The following is a 10283-nucleotide window of genomic DNA, read 5'->3' as shown; positions in this document are numbered from 1 at the left end:
TGCAAGAAAAGTCGTGTACTGGCTTTCAATTAGTGTCACAGACACTATGATAGGACACATACAAGATGCAAACACTCCAGTAGTTGCATGGTAGAATCTGGTTCAGATGTTCTAGACTAACATGAAGGCAAGGAAGTTGCAGTTAAAGCAAGAGTTGCATACTGTGGAAAAGAAAAGCATGTCCATCACAATGAATATGCCTTAAAGATCAAGGGCATTGTTGAATCCCTTGGTTCTATCAATGTATCAGTGGAGGATGATGATTTGGTGAGTGTCTGTCTGAATGGGTTCGGCAAAGCATACAAGCCATTCAAGACCTCCATTGCAGTTAGAGAGAATATTTCGAGCTTTCGGGACTTGATATCTATGCTGATCATAGAAGAAAAGGCTTTAGGTGAGGATTCTTCTTCACAAAGCAAGAACACATATAAGAACATGCCTTCTACTCTAATTCAAGTAGAGGCAGAGGTAGAGGCCATAGTCGAGGCCAAGATGGTGGCCGACAAGGAAATCAAAATTCTGGACAACAACAGTCCAATGATTCACACCACCGAGATTACAGAAGAGGCCAGTCTAGAGGCTGGGGGGGGAGCCAAAGAGGCCAAGGTGGTTGGCAAAGAAATCAAAATGAAAATAGCATAGAGTGCTATTACTGTGGAAAACCAGGACACATGGCAAAGGACTGCTACAAAAGCAGAATGACATTAACCGTGAATGGGAAGTTGCAGCAACGCAACTATGCATTATCTAGCAAACATGGAGGTGATGGCAGAAGTGAGCTTCTATTTGTGATGCAGCACATGCTTAGTTCCATAATAGGGGATGTGTTAGGATCTCAAGATATATGGTATGTGGATTCTGGCGCCTCTAACCACATGACTAGTCATGCTGAGTGGTTTAGAGATATGCAGAAAATGGAAAAACCAGGTTATGTAGAAACAGGTGATGATACTGCGCATTCCATTGCGCATGTTGGTAAAATGGCATTGTCTATGTAGGATGGCAAAATGAAGTACTTCCCTGATGAGCTTCATGTTTCGAATATTACAAAAAGAACCTAGTTTCTATTGCATAGATGGTTGAGCAAGGTCTGCAAGTGAGGTTTAATCCTCAAGGATATTTTGTGGAAGACTACACCCTTGTCGCGGGAGCTCTTCAAGAGGCACTGACAACAAACGTGTTGAAATATACAAGTGAATAGGGTGTGTGTGGGAACAAGCTCTTGGATAGAGGCTGTAAAAGAGGAGATGTAATTGTGAAAGAACCTGTGAAAAGGTTAGGAGAATCTACTGGGAGAGAATAATGGGTAGCATGAGGGAATTTAGGAGTGTGGAGATATTCTGGGAGATATTCTGGGAAAAGAGAAGAGGTGGAGAGAATCAGGCAAGAGGTGGAGATATTCAGGGAGTAAATCATGGAGAAATCAAGGGGATTTGATGCTTGATGTAAACTCTATAAATTGAGGCATAGCCCTAATGAGAATTTGCTGGTTTTTGAGTATCCATGCCTACATTAATCTATGTGCTAATTATTCACTAATTACGTCTTAATCACTTGCTAATCACTTTGTTAATTATGTTGATTCTAGTGTTTGATCCACCATAGCTCATCATTTTGCTCAAATTTCAACATGGTATCAGAGCCATGCCTAGAATCAACCAGATTTATGAGCCCATTAGTGAATTAATCAAGATTAGTAAGATAATTAGCAAAAAAATCAGTTTTTAGTGAGTTTTCACTCTTCCCCTTCACCCCCAGCCAGTGGAGGGTCTCTAGCATCTAGCACAGTTAAAATTAGGTCTTGTGCTTCTAGCTTAAGCTAGCTAAGGTCCTTGGCTACCAGCCCATCCACTCCACGCAGCAAACCGCCGGCGGAAGCAGCTGATTTCACGTTTTTTGCAGGCGCCGTTTTTCTGAAGTAGAATGAAGATTGCTCTTTGCTCAGGTCAAAACTCTCTAATTCCTCTTAGCACAAGGGGTAATCAAGCATGCTCTACAAGCTGGTGAAGTCAGAATTGAGTTTCATCAAGTCTACAGAGAGATCAAAGCTCTTCATCAAATCTGCAGGTGACTTTGGTAAAACAGAGATTAAGCTTTCATTATTTGGTCAAATCTTGTGTTTCTTGGCTTAATCCTCTACTAGACTCATTGCTATTGATGCCTTTCAAAGCATTTGAGCTCATTTGAAGTGGAAGGCACCAGATCTGGACTCCCCGCATACTCTGTTTTCTGCACACAAAACAGAGCATTAATTTGCTAATCAATGATTAATCAGTGCTAATCACTGTACTTTGGTGCAATTGAGGGTTCACATTAACCATTAGGTATCTGATACAGATCCCTAAAGCTTCAGATTGCAAATCGGAGTTGGTTTGATACTCCAACCATCCCGTACAAATTGGTTACTCTCAATTTAATGTAATTTCTGGTGATTTTATGCTGATAAAATTATTGTAATCATCTATTAAACACCAGATTGAGTTGTAAAAGGGTAGACACTGCCCTTGAATCTTGAATTTGGATCAAGAGGTAAGACCCCCTTCACATCACCATGAATTCAGCACAGGAAATAGCCAAATTTAATGGAGAACAGTTTTATACATGGCAAACAAAAACCATGTATTTGCTGATGAGGAAAAATCTGTGGGGATTAGTTGAAGGGAGAGATGAATGCCCAGAGAGAGGGGAAAATGAGTGGAAGTGTAGGAATGAAAAAGCATTGGGGCTTATTGCACTCAGTTTAAATGATGAGATCATTCACCATATCACAGGGATACAGTGGGCAAAAGATGCATGGGATGAACTCAATAAATTATTTGGTACACAAGCAAAAAATTCCAAGATAAATCTATTAATGCAGTTTTACAAATTGGACATGAAGGAAAGTGAACCCTTAATCACACACTTGAACAAATATAAAAGCATTAAGCAACAGCTGGCAGCTATTGGCAAAAAGGTAGAAGATGATGAAGCATTAGCTGTACTTTTGAAGAGTGTGGATAAAGGAGATTATGAAAACATTGTAGCAACACTAAAGAATGTGCCTGAACTGAAGATACACGAGATAGAAGCAGCTCTACTGGAGCAAGAGAGCAGAGGCAAAGAGAAGAAAGAGCTCGACTCAACAGCAGGAGAGGAAAAAGCATTCTTCACACGAGGAGGATTCTCTCGAGGACGAGGACGAGGAAGAGGCAGAGTAGGAGGGAGGACCTTCACTTGCCACAAATGTGGAAAGCCAGGACACATGGCGAGAGACTGCTACAGCAAACCCAGTGAAGAAGGAACGACATCGGCAAACTTCATGGAGGCTCCAAGAGAAGTGGAGTCGGATCATCTTTTCTGAGAGAGAGAGAGAGAGAACCCACAACCCAATGTAACTTGCCCCAATAAAGTAAAACCACCTCTGAGCCACCGATGATGTAGGCCAAGTGGTAGATGTATGTGTGAACACTTTAGTCAAGGTCACGGGCACTTATAGTAGCCTTGGACACATAGAGAGAGAGAGTGTCAAGGACTATGGAGTTTAGGGACTTGAGGCACTGGTCGCGGGCTATCAAGTAAGAGGGAAACTTGATACAGGGTCCAGGTGTGTTAGGATTATTCACTTGAGGGGAGGTGTTGAAATATACAAGTGAATAGGGTGTGTGTGGGAACAAGCTCTTGGATAGAGGCTGTAAAAGAGGAGATGTAATTGTGAAAGAACCTGTGAAAAGGTTAGGAGAATCTACTGGGAGAGAATAATGGGTAGCATGAGGGAATTTAGGAGTGTGGAGATATTCTGGGAGATATTCTGGGAAAAGAGAAGAGGTGGAGAGAATCAGGCAAGAGGTGGAGATATTCAGGGAGTAAATCATGGAGAAATCAAGGGGATTTGATGCTTGATGTAAACTCTATAAATTGAGGCATAGCCCTAATGAGAATTTGCTGGTTTTTGAGTATCCATGCCTACATTAATCTATGTGCTAATTATTCACTAATTACGTCTTAATCACTTGCTAATCACTTTGTTAATTATGTTGATTCTAGTGTTTGATCCACCATAGCTCATCATTTTGCTCAAATTTCAACAAAACGAACTCTGATTAAGGAGCTGTCTTTGTGAGAGTGAAGCTGCAGGGCAACTATAACATTGTTTGGAAAATAATTTTACAGCTGAGAACACATTTTGGGTGCATCTTGACCTCCGTTTGGAAAATAATTTTACAGCTGAAAACACATTTTGGGTGCATCTTGACCTCCGTTTTTTAGTTTGCAAGCATTCGCATACACTATAGGCAAGTTTCGATTCTTTGCAGAATTTTGTTTTTGGAACTGCAGGAAGGGCATTTGGTTGTGCAGACACTATGTGTACTGCAAAGAGGTCTTACAAGTGTTATTGGGTGTATGTATTCAAGTTGAGGACTGGTTGTCAGTTCGGGTGCAGTATAGTACTGTTTACAGATATTACAACATTTTGTGCAGGTTAAACAAGAGTGCTATTTTTGGCAAGTTTGTGTTGCAGACAAGATGTCAAATGATGAAATTAATCAGATTTGCAAAGAAGCTTGACAAGTATAACTTCCATTCTTGGAGGTCTAGATTAACAAATTTCTTGATGGGAAAAGGCTACTGGGACTACATTGAAGGTGAACATGAGGAGGCACCAGAGATACCTGAGATTAATCCAACTGCTAGATGTAAAAGAATATAAGGATTGGAATCAAGGAGAAAGGAAAGTCATGTATTGGATTTCTATGAGCATATAGGACACCATGATTGGGCATATACAGGATGCCAAGTCACCCAAGGAGGCATGGAACACCTTAGTGAAGCTATATATGAAACTAACACCAAGGCACGAAAGATTTAGTTGAAGAATGAGCTTCATACTATGGAGAAGAAAAACATGTATGTGAATGATTATGCCTTGAAGATCAAGGGCATTGTGGAATTAACTCAGATCTGGCCTGCTAATTGTGACATAGATCAAACTCCCCACAATCTTCCTGTAGATAGTGGGGTCCTCCAACACATAACTTGCATCTGCACTGAGCTTGCCATTTTGATCTAATGGCACTAAGATTGGCTTACAACCAACCATCCCATACTTGGACAACATATCCAATACATATTGTCTCTGTGCAGCCAAATACCATTAGATGTGAGAATGACCTCAATGCCCAAAAGGTAGTGCAAAGATCTCCCAAATACTTCATGTTAAACTTCCTTTTAAGAAGAATTTTCACATGCTTAATCTTTTCCACGTTGTCACCCCCAACAACAATAAGATCATTTGCATAGATTGTGATGATCACAATACCCTTAACACTCTTGCACACATACAAAGAGTGATCAGTATCTACCATATGAAAACCAATAGTGACAAGATACTCAGCAATCTTGTCATGCCATGCTTGTGGAGCTTTCTTCAGCCCATACAAGGCCTTACTAAGCTTACATACATACTCTGGTTGACCTGTATCCTCAAAACTAGGTGGCTGATCCATATACACTTCTTCTTGCAAGTCACCATACAAGAACACATTTTTTTTCCCAGAAAAAAGATCCTTCAATTAGTTAAAGAGAAAACAACCACAAAGGGTTAAGTACAACCACAAAGCACTAAATACAAACTCACCTCATATAAGGGCGAGAAACAAGTGATCATAAGGGGGAGAGATGCATTGTAAGGTTTCTCCCAAGCCATGTATGTATGTGTCTCTTTTAATTTAGATTTCAAGAAAGAAAGAGAGTGCACTTGGAGGAGAGTGAGATAATAAGGCTAGAAACATTAGGAAAGTGTTAGAATAAAAATATTAGCTCCAAAAATCCTAAAAGAAATAAGAAGACAAGAATAGTTATATTAAGATATAAGTATCTCCAAAAATAAAAATTTGAATTTAGGTGATAGGAGGTCATATTTAGAGTACTTTTACATATTTAGAGTCCATGCATACTAAAAATGTGGAAAAGCAATGCGTTTCTAAAGATGACGCGTTTGCGACTATATACAGGCGTTTTTGCCTATTCTACCTACACTAGCTTGTAGACTAGATGCCTTCTGGTTCTTTTGACTGGCTATACGACCATATTTTGAGTTTTTATCAGAGAGTTATGGCCAAAATAATTTTCTGATTCTGTTTGGGTCTCTACACAGGAAAAACTCTAAGAAGGCAGCAAGTAGCCTCAAGGTAATCCTAGATCTTGAGATGTATATATCCCTTCATTCTTATCTAATGTTAGATTGCTATGGTCTTTCGGAGGAAGAGACCACAACTCCATAGCTTTTCTTTTAAAGAAAGAATAGTATGTCGTAGCCCTGCAAGAGAAGGCTATTTTGCCACATAGACCTTCGAAATTGAGAAAAGTCACAGTACGAGTAAGAGGAGATAAATCTTGGGGATAATTGGATGATTTCAATCGTAAGAGAAGGTATTAGAAGACTATATTCTCATATGTCAAGTTCTAAAGCTCTTGTTAACGACGAGCAAAGGCAATGATAAACGACAAATTTCTATAAGGTATATACATATTTTATTTTTCAATTATATATCATTCTTAGGGATTGAGGTATGGCCCCGACTTCTCTATTAATTTGTTAATAGTGATCTATTTGATTGATTTACTAGTTAAAGTTTAAATTCTTTTAAACAATAGTATATGCCTTAATAAAGAATGTCTTATCCACAATCTCAAGTTAAAATGCTAAAATCTTTGTGAAAAGGATTGTTTTCTGAAGAAGGTAACATGGATTCTAGTCCTATGGTTTAGTTGAGTAAATGGATTATTATCTTAGTTAAATTAAGATACAGGTACAACTCTCCCTGCCTTGAAGCTGCCCCGTTCTTGTGCTTGTATAGCCAAATGGTAGAGACGTTAGTAAGGCCCAGAGTTGGCCCATGGTATCCCTCATACCATTGGGAGAATGAGGTTCGCCGACTGAGGTGAGTGATTGTGATGCTGCCTAGTTCTGAGGGCCCAGGCTAGTGCGGTGAATTAGCCCACCCTAGTGCGTGGACATCCCTCTGAGGGGTGGGAGGATCGAGCGACGGAGCCTAAGGGGGCGACAGGCCAGCTTGAGTCCTCCCCAGCGGTCGACGATGAGGTGTATGGTCCCGTAAGGTTTTGCCTAACATGTAGAGGCTGGAAGGCCGAATTCTAGATCATCGGTAGTATAAAGGAAAAGAATAAGAGAGCCAAATTGGCTTGTATGAAATTGATTCATATATAAACTTTTTTTATAAATCTTGTCTTTTGCATTATTGTACTATGGAAAAAGGCTGTTTTAACAAACCTTGTGAAAAGGGCTTTAATTAAGGAACATGTTTATTTATGTCAAACAGTGTGGTAAGATTAATTAGAAAACAAACTGACGCATGAGTAGGGTGGAAAGTGGGAGGCTGGAATGCCCCGACGGCACCATCCTACGAACGGTGTGTGTGTAACCTTTAAATAAATTAATTGAACTAAAGTGCTCCTTGTGCACATATTTACCACTTGCTCCTGCTCCTTGTGCAACCTTTAAATAATTTGCTCGCACATTCGACTTAAGGTTTGGTTCCTGCACACATAATACTCAAGCATATATTCTTTCAAAAATATAATAAATTTCATACCCATAACATTCTCTTAAGTATACCTAGATATATCTCTCTCTGTCTATATCTAGGTATACCTAGATATATCTCTCTCTTTCTATACCTAGATATATCTCTCTCTGTCTATATCTAGGTATACCTCCATAATATCTCCTTTCATCCTCCCTCTCTTTCAATCTCTTTTTCTCTTTCTCACACATTGTCTTGACTTTTTGTGCCTCTCTCTCTCTCTCTCTCTCTCTCTCTCTCTCTCTCTTAAATAGACATACATACATATGTACACCATAACTTCCTCTCACCACTTCTCTACCATATTGCTTATCCTATCTCTCTTTAATCTTGCTCCCTTTGCTCTCTTCCTCTCATTATCTTGCTCTCTCTCTCTCTCTCTCTCTCTCTCTCTCTCTCTCTCTCTCTCTCGGCCACACACACACACGTGCACATTCTCTCTCTTATCTCTCTCCTAAATGAAAATTCTATTAATATAGATTGATTGCTTTCTTAATACTAATATACTTGATTTATTTTATGGAAGTGGATATCTTTAGTTAGGGACCTTTTGTTTACTATGATCATATAAATATATAGTGAGTTTTCTATATAGGTGTTGCAACTTTTTTATATAGAGATGACTGGTTTACTAGATGAAAGTTAAAATTCCTATGTAGATACTCTAATTTTCTATATAGAGAACATTTGTAATTCACTTCCCCAATTCACATAGCAAATACTATAAACACTTTAAGGAACATATAAGATACCATCAATTCACATTTGTTATTGCTTTGTTCTCCGGCCACGGATTTGTAGCCATTGTGTTTAAATGTAACAATCTGTATAAGTCTCTATGATGCAACAATTTGTATAATTTCCACCATGGGTGTAGGGATTTTGTAGCCATTGTGTTTAAATGCAACAAATGTTATGATTCCCACCATAGGTGTAGGGATTTTGTTGCCTTGGTTAATTCAAGTTTGGATGTAGCATGAGGTTATCAGGGCCATGATGAGGGATTATTTCATAGCATGAAGTACTATCAAAGGAATATATATGGAAGATTTCTGAGGGGATATTAACTGAAAATTCATATTGGGAATCAATTAGCCAAGAAGCATTTGTGGCAAGTTTGCTAAATTTCAAAATGTCTAGGTGGATTTGTCCACAATATCAGAACATGACAATTTCAAGAAAGTTGAGGGCTTGAGTAACTAGATCAGCAAGGAGAGAAAAGATTCAATTGTGAGAATTGAGTAAGCTATATAAAGCAGTTTTTTTGTGGATTAACAGTAGTATTTAGACCAAGGTTTGCTAGTATAGAGAAGATATGATTAGTGAGTTCTTGAGGATTTAAGGAACGAGCTAAACATTCAGGGGAATCGCCCCTCATGAGAGCAGCATACCTAATACAAGATTTGCATATGAAAATCCAGATGTGAGCATATTTATCTAAGCTAGAAATAAAAATTCCTTTTGAGTTATCCAATTAATTTCATCCCATAGGGATTCATCAGCATACATACAAGGAGGATTAATGAGGGTGAAAGATTTTGGAAGCATTCTTTGAAAGTGAAATGCTATAAATCCCTTATGGGCATCCACAGGAATTGTACTTTGAGTATTTTTCCATCCAAGCCAAAGTTCTTCAAAGGCTCTGTAATGGTTAAGGGATGTGGCTAAGACACTTATTCATCAAGCCCCTAAGCATAGGGTGATAAATAAAACAGATGTCACCTAGGAGGACATGAGTTCCTATTCCAAAAAGGGTTTAACCTTTTAAAATTTAAACACACAGTAAAAACACTTTTAGATTCTCAGTGTATGACCAACCAAACACTAATTCATGGACACTTATTACTAGTAAAAACATAGATTTGTTCAGGAGAAATCAAAACATCTGTTGCAGATATATGTCAAAATGAATCTACTTAGCTTTATGATGTAAAATAATAATTCAAGTACTAATAAACCAATGGTACATGCAGGTGTAAGGAACGTACCCATCACATTTAGATCTGCTATCTGAAATCACAGATCCCAAGTGATAGTTTTGATCAGTTCTGATGATGGTGAGGCCATGTCACTTATGTGTCTTCCTCTAAAGGTTCTCTTTGAGATTGACAAGGTACTGAGATGAGAGAGAAAAAGGGAGGCGGATGCAACATGTAATAGACCTTTTATAAAAGAATTCTTTAAGAGGATCCTCTTTAGGATTTGAAGTTCAAGGGGCAACATATTAATCCAAGTTTGAAAAGAAAAAGAGGCAGACGCCAAAGAGAGAAAAGAGTGTTCAGGTGATTAAGTATGTACCAAAGAAGATCTACCCAGATAATTGTAGCATGACAACTGGGCTGTTTTTGCACACACACTTAACATAAGGACAAAAAAGAACCATTCCAGTAACTCTTAATGCAGGCTTTATCTTTGGATAAATCATTAAAATGGGCAAATAATTCTTAATGTAGGCTTTATCTATGGGTAAAACATTTAAACGACTAAATAATTCTTAATGTAGGCTTTATCTTTGCTTAATGTTCAGATACATCATTCAAGGACGTCAACATCTATAGTTAATAGCCAGATAATCTGAAAACTGGATAACAAGCACTAAACCAGTTGTAGGATGATCAGGGGATTGTGCATAGACTATTGAAATCTAGAAACCAAGTACAACATAGTTTGAACAGCTTCTAAACAAGTTCTAGGAAA

This window comes from Cibotium barometz, chromosome 27 (assembly GCF_041138505.1).
Source record: "Cibotium barometz isolate CiBa-2024 chromosome 27, ASM4113850v1, whole genome shotgun sequence".
NCBI lineage: Eukaryota > Viridiplantae > Streptophyta > Polypodiopsida > Cyatheales > Cibotiaceae > Cibotium > Cibotium barometz.
Note: the sequence above shows the minus strand (reverse complement) of the source record.